General features: G+C 38.9%; 1 protein-coding gene across 2 annotated transcripts in view; it reads right to left on the reverse strand.

Annotated features, from left to right (window-relative positions):
- Window positions 1–19810, reverse strand: part of SRF (serum response factor) — a 66995-nt gene that overhangs the window by 42018 nt on the left and 5167 nt on the right. The gene's annotated exons all lie outside the window — the stretch shown is intronic.

Below are 19810 nucleotides of genomic sequence, written 5' to 3' on the forward strand. Positions count from 1 at the left end.
ATTGGGATCAGAATTTCAGCCATAAGTCAGTATAGTTATAAGTTGAATCATCGTGTGACGGAACTTGATTTTATAATGATTTTTAGCATAGTCATTAAGCAAATCACAGTCATTTAGCAAATTATGATCAAGTGACCACAAGCTGCTGCAACTAGTCATAAATGCAAGCCAGTTGCCAAGCACTCTAACTGCAATCATATGACTTCGAAGGTGATGCTGCAGTTATAAGTGCAAGTGCAGGTTGTAAAACACTTTGTCCAAGGCAGTCATGCCATTCAATCATCCTTAAAAAAACACCTGTAAGTTGGGGACTACCAGTATATAATGGCATAGTTCACATGGTGTGTTAATTTAGCTTGGTTCCTTCTTCGTTCATTACAGATACCATAATGCACAACTGGTATGCTAAGCCTGAAATGTGGCCTTTCTAGCCTGAGGCCTCCAGATCACACAGCCAATGAAGTCAACTACAAGTCTCAAAAGCTTGTGCATTAACAAATGTATTGAGTTAAATAACCACAAGATTTCTTATCAGTAAAAAAGGTAAAATAACGAGAGTTATATTTCAGAAAACTGCCCAATAGAATGCACTACAGATAAAACTTTATGTAAAGTTTAATGTAATCTAAAGTTTATCATTTTGAGTTCTTTTAAAGAATACTGACCCTGAGACTTGAAACCAGATTCGGTGGCTGAGAAGAGAATATTATCTACTAATCGCATAGAAATAAAAACAGGTGGCCAGCATACCAAACCACAAATCTACCTCTGAAGTTTGTGTAGACCATAATTTCATTTCCCACCTTGGTTCCTTCCAGTTATTGCTTTTCCCAAAAAAATCCTTCCCCTGCTTTCTATTAACAAGCTAAGACAATAATACGAATTTAATACAACTGCATAACTTGGGAAAGATATGCTTGATTATAGCAAACTTTGCTCCACTTTTTAATTCCAGGATGAACAGTCAGGATAGAGATGCTTTCTTGGAAATGGGAAAGTAAAAATGAAAATATTAAAAATAAAGTGTATGCCATATTGAAGACAAAAGTAGCAAACAGGCAACCTGACAAAAAAGTTACTTGGGGTAGAATGACTGAGGACATAGAATAAAGATGAAAAAGGTTCTAAGCTAAAACATGCAAGTTAAATGGGTTGCCTCCAAGTCCAAAACATTTCATTTTGGTAACGCATGTGTAAATAATTCCATCTTTCCAATCCTTCCACATATTGTGCAATGTATCAGCCACCTGGCAATGTTGTGTTCATTCTTTATCTACCATGTTCGCTATGCCCTCATCCCTCAGGCTCTACTAACCCATTTTGCCAATTTCTTCAAATCTTGTTCTTCTCCAAATAGTTCTTCAAAATACAAAGCTAATTGGTTGCCAGGCCAGTAATCTGTGCACTGGCTTCATATGAGGCAAGAACACATGATGAAGCACCTATTACATCTGATGCTCAAAAACCAAGCTCCAGTGGTGAGAAAAAGCATATTCCACTACTGCCAATGTTGTTTTCAGAAATACACAAGTTGAAGGAGAGGTCCAACCACTTAGCCGGTCTCTATGTGGAACGCAGTGCTTGGCTGCAACTTGGATGGGATGGTTCATTCAGGGATACCTAGACGGGCCTTTGTAATCAAAACTGAGGAGATTTTGCATGGTCAATTGGAGGCCAGGAGCTCCAGCATTTAAGGCCCGTACCAAGAGAATACAGTTCTAAAATTAATTCCATGACACAAACAACTGTCTTTGCTTTCTGGACAGAAAAAAGCTATTTTTGCTTTACCTTGTGCTTTTACTTCTTTGAATCTCTACTGGGAATATAATTCTGTTTTAGCTTTCAAGGGTAAATGCATCTATAGCTTTATCATCTTGGATAGTTAATGATCTTGCTGTGGCCTTGTGGGCCAAAAAAGGTGGGAAAGTAGGCATCAGACTATTTCCAATGGATGATGACATACAACATAGATGCTATCACATACAGAAGGTCAAATTAGCGGTCCATCCAGGACAGCTTTGCTATTCAAACCAACAACCACAATCTAGAAATTTCAGCACAGAGCCTTTTGGAACAGAGGATGGTTCTTCTATATGCAATCTATGTGCTCTGCTACTGAACTGTACTTCTTTTTCCTGGGTAGACAGAAGAGCAGAAGGCAAGCTGAAGAATTATCAACTGTTAACGTTTAATGGACACTTCATTGTCAACTAGCTGGCCTGTATTTCCCAGGAGTCATTAGAGGATTAGGCACATCCTGAGGGAAGCAGAATATTGCCAGGAGGCACTGCTCTTAGGCTAGATGAAGGGATTTGGAATATGAGGTGGGTGGTCATGAATGTTTATTCATCAGGCTATGTTTGCAAAAGTGTCCTGGACATGGCAGCTGATGTAAGACACAAGCACAGAAGGGGGGGGGGGGGTGAGGTGGGAAGGATCTAGCTTGGCAATAGTACCTGTGAAAAAGATCTGGGTGTCCTTGTCAGCTGAAAAAACATGAACTAGAAATGTAATGTGCCTGCTAAAAAGACAAATGCTGTTTTGGAATCACTTAAGAGAAACATGAAATCCAGATCAAAGGAAATAATTTTTCTTTTCTAGCTTGTCATCATCAGGCCCTATTTGACTATGACATCTTCAGCTGGACATCACTGTTCAAAAAGGACCACGACAGATACGAACAAGCTGAAAGAAGGATTACCAAGATGGTGAAATATTTGGAAATCCAACTGTGAAGAACAGTTAAAGATAGGAATATGTTTAGCCTACAGAAAAGACAATTAAGGGGAGATATGACCAGAGACTTCAAATATATGAAAGGCTGAAAAGTGAGGGGATTTACATCTATTGCTCCAGAGGGCAGGACCAAAACCAAAGGATTAAAACTACAAGAAAGTTCAAGCTAGACATCAGAAAAACATTCGGACTTTACAAGTCATCAGCCGTGGAACTAGCTGCCACATGATATGGAGAGTTCACTGTACTTCAGAGACTATGTCCATCTTTTAAATATGCTATAGCGCAATGTTTCTTAAAGTGTGCTCTGAGGAACCTTGGAGGTTCTTCAAGACCCTCTCAGGGCTCTGCGAAATCAAAATTATTTGCCAGATATTGAAGATATTAGCATAAATTTAAAACAAGATCACTCTTCTCATTGTTATATTTTGTTAAAAATATAACATATGGAATACTTCTCATAAAAATATTTTACATGTTACTAACTAAAGTTGAATATTATTTTTATGATTCGATAAATATTCTACATATGTTCTGTTTTAATTTTTAATGTGGAAAATATTGATAAATATAACTCAAACAAAAACTCTTTTGGGGTTCTCCATAATTTTTAAAAGTGGGAAGGGGTTCTGAGAGCAAACAATTTAAGAAACACGGCTATATTGAATCCCATAGTGAACATGGGTTGGACTAGATCAGGGTTCCCCAACCCCAGGGCCACGGCTCACTACCAGGCTGTGGCCCATTTAAAACCAGGCCGCCAAAGCAGCAGGCGAGAATGCGCATGTAGCTTCACTTCATCAAGATCATGCAAAGTACAGTATTATTACCGGTTTATAAAACCCTAGTAAGACCACACCTGGAACACTGCAACCAATTTTGGTCACCGTGTCACAAAAAAGATGTTGAGAGTTTGGGAAAAAATCAGAGAAAAGCAACTGAGATGATCAAAGGCCTGGAGACTAAAACATACAAAGAACGGCTGCGGGACTTGGGTTTGGCTAGTCTAAAGAAAAGAAGAAATAGCGGAGACAGTATTATTACCGGTTTATAAAACCCTAGTAAGACCACACCTGGAACACTGCAACCAATTTTGGTCACCGTGTCACAAAAAAGATGTTGAGAGTTTGGGAAAAAATCAGAGAAAAGCAACTGAGATGATCAAAGGCCTGGAGACTAAAACATACAAAGAACGGCTGCGGGACTTGGGTTTGGCTAGTCTAAAGAAAAGAAGAAATAGCGGAGACATGATAGCAGTATTCCAGTATTTGAGGGGTTGCCACAAGGAAGAGGGGGTCACGTTCACCAGAGCACCAGAGGGAAGGATGAGAAACAATGGTTGGAAACTGATCAAAGAGAGAAGCAACCTGGAATTAAGGAGAAACTTCCTGACAGTGAGGAAAATCAACCAGTGGAACAAGCTGCCTCCAGAAGTGGTGAATGCTCCAACACTGGAGACTTTTAAGAAGAGACTAGACAATCACCTGAGATGGTATAGGTTCTCCTGCTTGAGCAGGGGGCTGGACTAAAAGACCTCCAACATCTCTTTCAGCTCTATTCTATTCTAATTACTTGCATGTGCAGCGGGTGAACCCCCACTTGCCCAAATAGCATTGCTCCTCATGCTCACCCACTGCTCGCTCGCGCAGAACCATCCCCTCTCCCTCCCCCTGCTTGTCCGCAATGCTGGCAAGGCTGGAGACTGCTAGATTAGATTAACAGGTACAGTAAGTTTCAATTTGGGATTTTATCCTTTGCTACTGATGGAGATTTATTGTTATGTCCTTTTTCCTTTCTTTTTTTTTGTCTAGTTGATATTTGTTGTTGTATGCTATCTATAGTCCTTCAGAACTGCAATGGATTTTAACTATCATCAGATAAATCAAATTACTGTTAAGAAAATAAATAAAATAATGCAATTACAAACAAAACCATAACATTTTAAATAGCACATGACTATTTACTAACGTAAAACACAGAAACTTCAAGAAACAAAGAGATGGCTATAAGTTTTTCATAACATAAAATTGCAAAGCTAAACTCTTATTCGGATTAGTAGTTATGATGGACGATTCCCATCCTGGGAGCACTGAGCTAACTCACATTGAACAAACCCTGGCATAGCTCCTTTCCAATCTGGACAAAATATGCAGTTTGTTGGATTTAGTACATATTAGTAAATGTCTGAGCAGTTAGAAACCTTGGGACATACTGGATTTTAATTATAAAGAGCTGCCCCTTCAGAATTGCCTAAAAGGCCATAAAGAACAGTACCTTATTTCCAGAATAATGGCAAATCTATAAAGGAAGATATAAAGGTAACAGACCATTGGAAAGACTTTCAAAAGCTATATAAACCAATTCCTCCCTACATGCTGAAAATCATCTGGTTAAGATCAGCTATAGGCAGCCATCAAGACCATCTAAAATTCTGTAAGAAAAAAGAACTTGTCACCTTTGGGGATAGTTTATTCCAATCTCAAACTACTCCATTTGAGAAGAATCAAGAAATTCTTCCTAAAGTCTAGTGGAAAACTTTTTTAGTTATTTTAATCATCCCACCATTCCTTTAGCCAAACAAAATAGATTTCCTTCATCATCTATTTGATAATCCTTCCAATATTTGAAGTCAGCAACCCTACCATACCTTCCTTGCATCTTCTCCAAGCTAAACATACTCCAACTTCGTCAATTCTAATGACAAATGTCAGAAGGACAAAGAGACCACAATGCATGGCTAATGTTAAACCAATGACTGATATTAGCAACACTGATGGCAACAGCAGTTGGGGCTTTCCCTAATGGATCTAGTGATGCAGAGATTGCAAAGAAGGATCTTCCTTATGATAACCATGGATTCTTCCACTTAGCCACAATGCCTCTCCTATTTTCTTGAAATGCACCAGATGCAACAAACAAGATATATAGTAGAGGTAAATAAATATAAGCTGTTGCACAATGCTCTTATCTCATAAGCCTCAGGAGGTTTCTTGACCCATTCACTTCCAAAGCATTATGGAGTTTTTCCAAACTGTACATGGTCTCCTATCAGGCTCACCTAAGCATGTGTTCCAAGAAACAGGATATAACAAAGCATGAACACTAGTAATTCAGATCCGTCTTTCAAACTCCAGATTTGTACTCCAAAACATGAGATTGTGCTAAGATAACATACTCAGATGCTTTTCAAACTATCAATGTACCTATTTCCTTTAAATATTTAAAGGTCAGTACACCAAATATGGATGTGATTCAGAAGTACAATGTTTGAAACTTAGGTTAAAATCTACAGAACTTAAAATGAGAAAAAAATAACATACAAATTTCACTTAAAGAAGGATGAGAAGGCAGGAAATGATTCTTCAGTTCCCAGTCTTCAGTAAGATATGCCTTATCTTTGCTCCTTCTCTTTATCTAGCTGATTCCCTTTAAATAAAAAAACAACTTGCTGATTCAAGTTGTCTGACATAAAAGGATGCAAATACACAGACATAAATACAGTGTTAACATAAGATAGCAGCTGCGATCCAAAAGTAACATAACTGGAATTACATCCTCTTACTCTAAAAATCCATAATAGTATATTGAAGAATTGCTCAGAAGCACCAGAATGGGGACCTGGAGCCCAAACTAGAAGGGAAAAATTGGCAGAATTTAGAGAAAGGGGTACCTTGCTCAAGCAGCAAGCATTACTCTACCCAGAGTCAGCCAGTTTCAGAGGATGCCAAAACGTCGATGCCATTATCAACATTGAGGAAGCTACTATTATTCATTATACATATGTGTCTATGTTAAATGAGTTTGAGCAAGAATATAATTGCATATGCACACAAAAGCACTAATCTCACTGGCTTTTTGCTTATACAACTACTTTGAAATATAAACAGTGGTTTTGACGCATCTATGAAGATAACTTGTGAATGTCCCATCAGAAATATCCCAAAATGTGCCATTCTATCCTCAGAACAGTTGTTCTGAATGCTTCTAAAGTGGTTTTACCCTAGAAGAAGTTATGCCAAATATTCAAGAGGTGATCCAAAATAATCCAACTATTTCTAGAATATTTACAATGGGCATTTGGGGCTTAGACCATTTTCCTAACACTTGATAGAATCTTTTGAACACTCATAGCTTTAGAATAATTTCTAAAGTTCTGAAGAATAGATGCACAACAACAAATTTATCTCTTTTGGAAAGGGAAGAGAGAGAAAGAGATGTGACTTCCAGCACTGCTTTGCTATGCAAAAATGCAATCATTCTTTTGCTGCATTGCCATTCTATCAGTGTTTTTATATAACTCATACTAATGTCCCAGCAGTTTTAAAAGATTATATGCCATGGTTAAATTTCAGATTGCTATTTTCAATCCACTTCCCAAATAATTTTGAATATTGTTTCCTCTGCAACCATATTAATATCCCACCCATTTAAGTGCCATCTGCAGGTTTGATAAGCAAATCATTAATGACCATGTGAGTTACAGTTTTTAAATTAACTTTGGATATACAAACTAGATATGCCAGTCAGCCTATTCAACAAGAGTCAGTTTGGTCTAATGGTTGACACCAGGCTAGAAAACAGAACTGAAGAGTTTTAGTTCTGCTTTAGCCATTCAAGTCAGTTGGATGACATTGAGCCAGTTATCCTCTCTCAGCCCAATTCACATCATATGGCTGTTGTAGTAGGGACAATAGGAGGAGGAAGGTGGGCTGGATATGTTCACCACCTTGAGTTATTTGAAAAAATAATGGCAGGAAATAAATAAGTAAAATAAAACAAAACATAACTTGCTGATCAGAATGTGACAGGCTACTTTTTGTCAAATGCTTTGCTAAAACCATAGTAGGCCCAGAATCTAAGGCAGTTGCCGAATAGAAAGATAAAGTAATAACTATTCTAGCAACACTTGTTCTTTGTATATTTTCATGCTAAATTTTGCCATTTGTGACCATGCCTTCACACATTAGTAAAGGTGGTTCAGACTTATTATGTATACATATGTTCAGCTACAATCTCTTTCAATAAATATATTTATTTTAAGAGAGAAGGGGAGAAAGTACTTGCTCTTTCAGATTATCTACCAGATTGTATTCAGATTTTGTCAGGCCCCAAACCAAGAATAATATGTAGACATTTTTCCAAATAGAGTTCCTTATTGTTTCACATCTATAGACAAAACCTTGCCAGACTAAAGCCTCTTCTATCTGCATCTACAATATACTCTGTGAACTGTTAGGGAGAGGCTGTTCTCACTCTCTTTCTCTCACACATATTACCGGTATATGGACTGAGTTGCCTGTTATTCCTTTGTAATGCTCCCCCTCCATCCTTCCTTACTATATTCCACCACAGATTTTCACCAAATCTTTGCATCAAAATAAATTCTGGGGTGGTAAACTGTGACAGTTCTTTCTTCTCCAAACTGGAGTCCTCCAAATGCATTGCAACTGTACAAAGTGAGCAGGGAATTCTGGGAACTGTAATTCAAACAAATTTCAAGCTTATCACTGCTTCTAATCTTGCATACAATTCTGCTTAAAACTGTGCAAGGCTGGTTCTAACTACACAAAAGTGTGACATGTTATTTTGTACTCAGAAAGACTGTTATTATTCCAGTTAGCCCAACTTCCCAATACCAAACTAAATTTTAAGTTTAAGCTTTTTCCCCAGCCATTTGGTTCTCTCTATCTACTTTGTCTTGATTATCTTGCAGCTAGCAGCAATCTTTTAAACTTCATTACTTTCCAAGTCAATTAATCAAATAAAACAACAACCAACGATTAATAGCATAATATAGCACCTATGATCATTCTAATGTCCTGATACTTCCTTATATTAACTATTGTAAGAATAACAGCAATTTTAGGTTCACACTGAAGCCTGGAAAAGTGTCTTTAATAAATACCAGACAATAACATTTTTTCCAAAGACTGGACAACCATTTGTAATGGATGGAATAAGACTCCTGTCTTAGGCAGGGGAGATCCCTTCCAGTCCTATGATTCTATGATTTGCAAAGTATGAACACCTTTAATATATATGATAAAATCTCACAGGATTGCCAATTATTGCAAAGTCTTAGTGTTTTTATGTAAGATTTCACAAGGTTTTGATATTCTTAAATGGCATATCAAAGAGGGTGACTGCCAAAGTTTCATGAAATTGACAAGATTCTGATTTTTATAAATAATTGGCTGGAAAAGTTGACAAACCCTGTTCTGATCTCTAAACCTAAGTTTAAACCTACAATATCTGGATTCACAAACCATGTTATGCCAAAATTACTACAGGTAGACCTTGATTTGCAACCAGTCATAAGTCAGAGACTGTTCCAAGTTACAACTACCTGAAAAAGGGTGTTTATGACCAGAACCTACGTTCCAATGCCCACTCCCCCAAAAATCACATGATCTCTTTTAGGTACTTAGCAACAGAGACACCTATATGGCCATGTGCAGCATTCCATGGTCACATGACAGCATTTCATGATAGTTTTGCCAAAAGCCTGCACTTCTGATTCTTGGTAAAACAATAAGTTCACTCTTACAATAGTGTTCACTTAATGACCATGTCATTCACACTTAAAACTGACATGCTTACTTAATGACCATGACAAAAAAGTTGTAAAACTGGGCCGATCACATGACTGTTTTATGACTATTATGACATACAAACATAATGGGCAGGCTCCATTATGGCTGTATGTCAAGGACCATCTGTAGTAAAACTTTCATCGTGACTGCTCAATAGACAAAATGGTACATCACAGAGCAACCATTTTTGAACCAAGGTACCTCAAATGGGCTAACTTACAGACACGTGTCCAAAATCCGACATCCATGACTCCCAAGGGAATGAAATATGGGAAAGCTGTGGTGGCTTCAGTGCTACTGGTGGCTGCTGCAGTCACATGATCTCCATTTTCAATTTTCTGTGACAATTTCCCAGTCTCGTAATCCCTTCCTAACCCAGCAGCAACCACTTACCTGACTGATGGGAAAGAAAAGGAAAAGGGAGGGAGGGAGGGAGGAATTTCCAATGCTCCTTGCAGATTCCAACAAGGAAACTCAATGGGGAAGCCAGCAGGAAGTTGGGAATTCCTCCTACTCCTATTACTTTTTTGCCTGCCCTTGATCACTCTTTTTCTCTATTTAGGTAAGGAAATATCTCTGAAACAAGGACCCAAAGAGGCACAGGTTATCTAGTATTGTGCCAAAAAACAAATGAACTGCAGTATCTTTTAGGGCTATATGTGAATCCAAGCACTCCTCCTGTTCTTCTACTTAGGTCGTGCACATTCAATACAAAGAGTTACACTCTTTAGCACCACCATCAACAAAGATAATAAGCATCAAGCCTCATCCAACACTGACCTTCTCTGAATTGCTTAAGAGCTCTACTCTCATCCAAATCATTTACTGTAGATCTTTTGTCCTAAGGCCAAAGCAACTGACAGGAGGAGCACAGAAACAGACCACAACTGACAGCTCATACAGACCATCATTCAACAAAAGGAAGCAGACAAGGTCAGAGAGGAGGAAAGCAATACATCTAGTACAGGGATCCCCAACCTGTGGACCATGGCCCACTACAGGGCCGTGGCCTATTTGCAACCGGGCCATGTAAGTGGCGGGCTGATGCACATGCGCGCAGCCCCACTCACGTGAGCCACAGGAGAGTCCTGGAGCTTGCAGCCCCACTTGCATGAACCACCAGCAGGCACTGGCCCCCGCAGCTCCACCTGCATGAGCCACGGGCATATGAGCTTGCTGCCCCATAAACAAAGCTGCGGGTGCGTGCACCTGTCCCTCACACCAAACCAACCCATTATTCCCCTGTGCTGGGCCCCCAAACTGGAAAAGTTGGGGAACACTTATCTAGAGGTTAATTGGTATATTTTTCCTGTTCAGAAAAACTCACCCGTCACTGCACAGCCTGTATTGAAAGACTTACATGCAGCCTTGCTGGGAAAACACCAAAGAACCGCCAACCAGGTGCTGCTGATAAACTTCTAAGCACCATCCCGTCCCTAAAACTAAGCAAATTTGATTTAACTCTCATGACTGCAAACAGCATTATCCCAAGAAATATAAAAAGTATGCAAGAAGTTAACAACTTCCGATGATTTAAGAACCACAGGGAAAGTCCACAGTTATGCTCCCAAAATGTATGGGGTAGGATTTCGGTGTATGTAAGGGAAGGGGACTTAAGGGGAAAACAAGTCTTTAAGCCTTGCAAAGGCTTAAGGCATCCATTTCATTCCACACCCCTGAAAAAGACACCACAAGAGAACAGATTTGTCCTACTTCTATTTTAAACTGTCACAAGGAACCATAAGCAACATGCAGGTGAGCAGAAGACATCACATGCACAGATGAGTGACTGGGTTGTCAGAATCATGATGGGGCATTTCTGTAACCAACACAGAAACACAGTGGATTGACAGACAAAGGAAATCCCATCCTCCAAGCTGATCAGAAAAAGGCAGCCAACTGGAGGAACAGAAATGGGATTGTCCACTCTTCCTTTGCTGGTTTCCAACGAACTAGTAAAAAATAATAATTTTGGTACAGTTATCAAACAAAGTTGATTATCAAAGGTTCACTTAGTCTTCAAAGTTTTCTCTGCCCACATTTCTCATCAAACCACTTAAGACTGAATGAAATGCAAAACAGTCTGCCATAGCCAGACCAAAATAAACTGGGTGAGAATGCCAGTGCAAAAGCAAGTGTTATGTTTTTACATAAAGAATGAGACAAATGCAACTGACCATTGTTATATTATAATTTATCCCTGCATAGGCAGAACATTTTATCTCTAGCCAAAGCATTCAGATCAAGAACGAAAGGAGGCAGCTTCTACTGTCAATGAATAAAATGGAAAAAGGAAAGCAAAACAGCAGTCAGAAGTTCAGCTTTTAGGCATGCGCCCTGGCTTAAGTTCATGAAAAAGTATCTAGCCATAATTTTTGCAAAACTTTATTCAACCCATAACAAAGATGAAAAGTACTCAGAACTAAGCAAGAGATGCTCAACTACGCAAATCACCAAAAGTCAATACTTATTGCCAATGCTTTTGTAAACACTTTAGTAGCCAAGGCATCAGATTGGATACATTAAGGACCCTGAGCTACAGAAAATCAATCATTAGTTCAAGATACTTTGAGAACTTGCCAGCATTATTTCATGAGGGCGAGTTCTTAAAAATACACATCTGCTATCCACCTGAAGGATGCTAAAGCCTAGCTTTCAAGCATTGCTGCAGACTCTTCCAGCTCAAGCTAACTCACAACAAGTCACAAAGGAAAAAGAAGCAAAGTGAGCTAAGTCCAGAAGGGAATGCCTGAAGTAGAAGGAACTGGTAAAACTAAATCCACATGAAATAGTTAAATATTTAATTATAGCTATATTTAAAAGAGCAAAGGGCATGTGTGTACACTCACACATTCAAATCAATGCAACAGCATGCATACTCAGGGAATTCCTCACCAGGTTTTGTTGTGCAATGAACCTAACAATCCTGGACACCATGGCCTTTGCAGTTATGTCTGGTTCTATCCATTTCAAGGAACTCTTAACGTGTCATTTCTAGAGATATAGCAACAATGGATTCTGGTATATGCAAGTAGATGACAAGGACAATCCAATCAATGTGTAATGCAGTTTGCCAGGCGCTCAAGAACTTCCCACTTCTGCCAATACTGGCATTCTATACTTAAAGAATTTTAATCAGGCTCATTATTGCATCTAAACTGGGTTTGAGTTGATATATAGCAAGCTGAGTAAATTCAATCTTCATTGACACAGGAAGCCAATTGTAGTTTCTAAGCAACCTATATCTATCTTTTTAGTTATCTTTCTACCCTAGGTGTTAAAAAGCAAAACGAAGTAAAATACAGACAAAACAAGAAGCAACAAAAAAATAATAATTACATTTTAAGGGCTTGAATAAACATGGCAATCGTGCCCTCCCCCCATAGGTAGTCCTCAACTTATGGCCATTCATTCAAAGTTACACTGGCACTGAAAATTTATTTCTGACCTGTCCGCACACTTACGACCATCGGATCCCTAGTCAGATAAAAGTCTCACACATTTATGATGGCTGCAACCTCCTATGGTCATGCAATCTCTTTTTCTGATCTTCTTAGCCAGCTTCCGACAAGTAAAGTTGATGGGGAAGCCAGCAGGAGGTCACAAGTCAGAGCCATGTGATGTCTCACTTAACAACCATGAGCAATTTGTTTAGCTGCAGCAAAAAAGACGGTAAAAATCAGGGGTGCTCACATGATGCCTCAGTAACAACAGTACACTTAACAACATTTCCAGTCCCTATTGTGCTCATTGAGGATTATCTGTATAGGACTGCAAGTACAGGTAGCCCTTGACGTATGACCATAATTGAGTTCAAAATGTCTGTTGCCAAGCAAGACAGCTGTTAAGTGACTGTACCCCCTTTTACAACCTTTCTCACCACACTTGTTAAGTGCATCACTGCAGTTAAGTTAGTACCAGGATGGTTAAGTGAATCTGGCTTCCCCATTGACTTTGCTTTGCTTTTCTGAAGGTCACAAAAGGTGATCACATGATCCTGGCACACTCCAGTCTTCATAAATACATGCCAGTTGCCAAGCATCCAAATTTTGATCACATAACCACTGATTGCTGCAATGGGTGTGTGACAAACAGCCATAAGTCAGTTTTTAACTTGTTTGTTTTGTAACTTCAAAACAAACAGTTGTTTAAGTTGAGCACTAGCTGCACTAGGAAAGCACCTTCAATAGATTAGAAGCAGCCCAGAAGGCACTAAAGCAAGCACTGCAATTAATAACTAATAAAACAGAAATTACCGGTAATAAAGATTGTAAAGACCCTTTTTACAGATTTTAGCATCCTGACAGATTTATCTGAAAGTGGTCCTTTAAAATACTCAAGCCTTCAGTTCATTATAGCTTTAAAGATGAAAACCCATAGTTTGAATTGCTCTGGAAAGCAACTGGCATCTAGTGCAAAACATTCCATACAACCTTGTAATCCCAGTATTCTGTATTGATTAGAAACCAAGATGCTGCATTCTGGGTCCTCTTCAGGGACAGCTCCACCTGGAGCACACTGCAGTAACTGAACTATGACATAACCAGTGCCTTTGAGTAAGGCATGCAAGATACAAATGGCTCAAAAATGATCACCACTGCTATTCTAGATGCTTTATTGTTGTTGTTAGCTGCGAAGTCGTGTCCGACCCATTGCGACCCTATGGACAATGTTCCTCCAGGCCTTCCTGTCCTCTACCATCTTCTGGAGTCCATTTAAGCTCATGCCTACTGCTTCAGTGACTCCATCCAGCCACCTCATTCTTTATACACTGCATCCTTTTCATAGCTGCTGCCACCTGGAGAGCTAGAGAAAGGTGAGATCAAAAAGCATCCCATAAATTTGCTCTTTCAGGTCAAATGAGTCCCCATCTTAAATACACTGAGCCCCTAAAGCTGGGCAACCCCCTTTCCCTGGATTTAACTGCAACCTCTTAGCACTCATTGATCCCGTTATTGGATAATGGTCAGTAACATCTAGAAAGCCAACTCCACTAACGGCAAGAAGCTGCTACCTCCCTACAGCTGCTTGATAGCATCTTACACTACTCCCCAGACACTCAACAGAGTTTTGTACAGAGAGCTTCCCATCTAAAAACTTCACTTTTCTTCATTGTTATTTAGCTAAACCAGGGGTCTTCAAACTCGGTCCTTTTCTGACTTGTAGACTTCAACTCCCAGAATTCCTCAGCCAGTGTGCCTGGCTAAGGAATTCTGGGAGTTGAAGTCCACAAGTCATAAAAGGGCCAAGTTTGAAGACCCCTGAGCTAAACTGTCTGTAACACACTATAAGAACTTGGAGCTCTAGCAATATACCCAGAAAGCAGGACAGCTGAAGGGGGAAAAAAGAAGCTATTCAATTCTGTCCCAAAGAGAAACAGCTGCCATGATCTTCATTTCATACCATCAGCAATGGGAAAGCAAGACCGACTGTTAAGCCGTTTCTCAAATGGAGACAATATATGGAGGTCTGCAATCACAGAATGCATTTTCCCAACAGCACCAGTCTAAATCTTGCAATTTAATTGGTTTTTTTAAAAGCAAAGGGTGAATGACAAATACTAGACGGAAACAATAGTCCAGCTCCCATTTTGCAATGCTTCCTAAAATATACTAACCATCCTGAGAATTTCATGTGAATGGCCTGGAGTCTGCAATGTACTACATCAGAATGAATTACCTGAAGTTCTCTACAAATGCATCCTTGTGTGTTAGATGGACAAGAAATGCAGTAATTGGTCTGGACCCAAAATTCCCTCCATATCTGTAGCCCAAGAAACTGTGGCCAACTAACACCCGAGATAAGTCTTACCCACCCATTACATCCACAGATCTGTGCACTCTTAGGTTGAATAAATACTAAATTGTTTATTTTAAAATATCAAAGTGTAATCAAAATCAAAGGCATATCCTTTTAGCAAACTTAAAATACCTTTTGGAAACAATCAAGAATAATTGATATGCAATAAAGTAGTCAATCTGTAAAACAGGATTCACTGGCCCAATTTAGATATAACAAAATTAATAAACAAGACAAGCTTCAAATTCATTCCTCATTGATATACCTTCATTCAAGGAGTTCCTAATGTGGGGGCCAACAATATATCCAGGGGGACAAACGACAACATGCATTGCCCACATCACTAGCAAATGCTGCAGTGGTTGTTAAGATATAAATACAGATACCCAGTGGTGGGTTTCAAATATGTGAACAACCGGTTCTCTGTGGGAATGCTGCTTCCGGAAGTCCATTCTGGGCAACAAAAAATTAGCTACCGGTCCTGCTGAAGTGGTGCGAACTGGCTGAATCCCACCACTGCAGGTAGCCCTCATTTACTGACCATAATTAGGACTTGCAATTTGGCTGATATACAGTTGCTAAATGAAACTGCCACAATGCTTATATCTTCAGCTTTCCTTTGCTTTATAAACCTGCAAAGGTTGTAAATGCAAAGATTAATTGTCTACAAAAGAAGTTATTTTTAATCACTGTTGTAACTACATGTTACTAAAAAAGGCAGTTGCTAAATGAGGACTATCTGTAAGTAAAGGCAGTATTTTAGGAGGCTCACAAAGTCAAATAAATTGTTTAAAAATGTTTTATTTTCTAATACAATAAGTATCAATCAACATAACCCACATAAACCAAAGTTCTTTGAGGTCCTCAATAATTTTTAAGAAGGGGTCTTGAAACCAAAATGTTTGAGAATTGCTACCTGATACCCATAAGAAACTAATTATCAGCAATTACTTGAATATGGAACAGCTTTTAATATATCTGCTCATACCTATTCACTTAGATCACCCATCTTCAATGTCCTGTTCTCCCACTGAGTTCAGCTACTATTACCATTACTGTGATCCAGGCACAGCCAATGTTCATTGGTAGCTCCTCTCATTTCCAGCCAATCATGGCTGGCTGTGAATGGTGGGAAATGGATTCCAGCACATTAGAATGACACCAGGCAGAAGGCTGGTTTAGGTTTTCAATCTGGATCTTCCTCTGGTTGAAGTAGTTCATATGTGATGATGATACATCATTTACAGCGTTAAACATCCTTACCCAGGTCATGTCACAATCCAACCTTATATTTCATGTATGACTGCTTTATTCTTCATGTTTACCATGTTTTTTTAAAAAAAATCTGTCACCTGTATTATGGTACCTGTTTGTGATCATCCTTTCCAATTTTTTATTATTTTTTAAAATTAGGTTAACATTAAGATGATCTAAATATTAAAAAGCATTAGAATAAAAATAATATCCACTGATTTTTAGGTTCTTTCGGAAAACAGAACATTTGGACCCAATCCATGATTTTAGTACTACATAGTTTTGTGAACATAATTTGCAGAGGGGAATACCCTAAATCAGACATGTCAAACACAAGGCCCGGGGGCCGGATCCGGCCCGCGAAGTGGTTTCATGTGGCCCTCCAAGCCATCCTGGAAACAGTGAGGGAACGGCCCCCTCTGCCTTGGCCCTGGCCCAGAGACCCTCCTTCTGCCAGAGACCCTCAGATCTGTCCCACTCCTGCCCAGGCCCCCATAGGCACCCTTGATGCGAACGATGTAGAGCTGGCCATGCCCACCCAGTAGGCCATACACAATCTAGCCACGCCCACCCAGTAGGCCACGCCCACCCTGGCCACACCCACCTGGCTCCCTGAGGGCAACCGCAATGCTGATGCGGCCCTCAATGAAATTGAGTTTGACACCCCTGCGAATAAAAGCAGCACCCTAACACAGCAGTTGACCTTGTGTTCTTCTTACAAAAATTTTTCCCTAATAAATCTATTAATCAGTACATAACTGTTCTTCTCCCTCCTATTGGATGCTAGAGAAATCTGACAAAGGGGCATCCAGGTAAATTAATATTTTGTAATTAGCAACATCATTTCTAAGAGTCATTTTGTGAATGAGAAGCTTCCCCAACAATTTTGAGGGAATACCCATAAAATATTACCAAATTTATAATTCACTGAAACTCAGTGACAACAGAAATTGTCTCAGAGCAGTCAAAAATAAACAAGATGAATTTCAAACAAAATTTTGGAACTGTTTGTGGTTTAAGTGCCACTTAGACAGGTGTATATATATATATATATATCAGTTACATAAATTTTGTACTCTCTATGTGTTTACATAGTAACAGTTTTTTTCCTTTCCTTTCTTTATACAGGAAGTAAAGGACAAACAATGAGATTCTGTATAAGTTCACATTTTTTTCATTAAAACAAAACTCCCATATCTACTAGAAGGGGAATGATAAGTTTCTGAAATGCAACTATTTGAGCACTTTTAGAAACGTGACATTGAAATACTGGCTTGACCTTATTCTTCAACTATATTTATTTGAAAGAAACATACACACTGCATTTAAGAAAGAAAAAGAGCATGCTAGGTTATCAGCTGTGGCTTTATTTGTGCCATGTGCTACAGTCTGTACTAGCTTTAAGGAAGTATCGGTAATTTGGGACCTATTTTGGTCAGTATGTCACAAGTGAAGCCAAAGCTCAGTTTGATCCCAAACAGGTCAGCTAAGACTTCTTATCTGCAGGCTAGCAAGTTGTTGCTTATATTCCAACAACTAGGTCATATAAATGTAAGACAAAATCTAAGACATGCAAATGATTGTAGAAAGATAATATTATGTGGTCTGTTATAGGCCAAAGAACATATTTGTCAAAGGAAGTAAAAATGCTAAGTATAAGAGATACTTCTACCTACTTTGGGGGGGGGCAATGAACCAGGCAATGAATATAGAAGAAATATAAAGTTGAGAGCAATAGGAATGGATTACTTAAAGATTGTGTATTATAAAATAAGACTGTTTCAAGAATGGATGGGTGCCGAGTTAGTATGGACTAAATACAAAAAATACCAAGCAGATAAGAGATGTTGAGGTGGTTTGATCATATAGAAAGAGAGAAAAATATGAGGGAAGAGTGAATGGGGCCAGGAGAAAAAGGGAAATGTAAAAAATCACGGCTCAACTGGGTTGATGACATCTTTTTTAAAAAGAGAGATGTTTAAAGAACAAAAGGCAATGTACAAGTAATACATGGTGATAGTGTAGTAGAACCAGGTATGGTTTGCAAAGGCAAAAAGATATAACAAATGGCATAAATAAAAAATAAATTTAGATTCCCTTTAAAAAAAAATGTTTTGCTTTGTTCACTATTTCTGATTTTGTTCTCTGCCTTGCATGTTTTGTAACCTGAAAAGGAATAGTGACTATGTCATTGTATATTTGTGACGGGGGAAATATACAGCTATAATGATCCAGAATCTAATACCTGCATATTTTAGGCAGAGATATTATCAACTTTATGTACTTGTTACTGTTTCCTAAGCAGGAACAAGAGATGTGCTTATGCATAGCAACTTACGGTAGTTGCCTCTAGCTGAGATGGGTGGCACACAAATCTAATAAATAAAAACCTAGGGCACGCTTATAACACAAACATAAAACCAGTTTTTTAACAAATCATCCCTCGTGGAATTCTGCAAAAATGGACTCTTGAATGATACTGAAAAATCTGCATGTTCTCCATGGCTTTACTTCTTCAAGGATGAAGAAGCTCACTACAGGAATGTTTAATTGCCAACATGAACTTGTCAGACCGATCACCCAGTACTGTTAAGCAGCTGTATACAAATTATGCCCTTCCTCTTCTGCTGCAATCCAATGTGATTTCTATAATTTGCCATATAATTTATGACTGTATAAAAAGAAAGGGTTTTTTTTGAGTCAGGTTCAGTTCCTGGTGACATCAGGTACTTTTCTTAGCCAGAATACAGAAGCGGCTTTCCATGGCCTCCTTCCAAGATGGCCCCAGCTTCCCAGTCTTAAGTGACAGCCTTGATATTCCCAGGTAGTCTCTAAACTGATAACTAATTTGCCTGGCCTTGTTTAGCCTCGGAGCTAAGACAAGGTCACCCAGGAGTGCCATCAACTGAACCATCATTCCATTTGTTGGCTGTACATGACTTAATATGAAAAACAAAGCCGAATGTAGATGCTCAAGCATCCACTGGCAGCACTGCTTTTTTCTGGAAATCACATTAAAGTTATATTCATGCTTTCCATATGCTTTCTATGGCAAGTTTAATTAGGAGTCTATGGACCAGGGTTCATGCTTTTCATGGAATCCAGGAGCCTCAGTTGATAAGGAGCCTGTGTTTTACATTTAAGCCACTTAAAGTTAACAGCAGCAGTAGGTTTGTGTGAATGGAGTATGTTTAAAGCCAAAGAGACATTGCAACCTCTTTTTTTTACAGTTTCTTGAAAGCTAACAGCCTTGATTTTTCAACATTTCAAGGTAGAAAACACCAAACTTAAATTAGGAATACTTTCAAAACAAAGATCACCCCACTACAAGATTCCACTGTCCTGGTAACACACATCATTCTGCCCCACCTTGCATCACCCAGTGGTGGGATTCAGCCAGTTTGCACCAGTTTGGCAGAACTGGTAGC

This window comes from Vipera berus, assembly GCF_964194415.1.
Source record: "Vipera berus genome assembly, chromosome: 1".
NCBI classification, from domain to species: Eukaryota; Metazoa; Chordata; class Lepidosauria; order Squamata; family Viperidae; genus Vipera; species Vipera berus.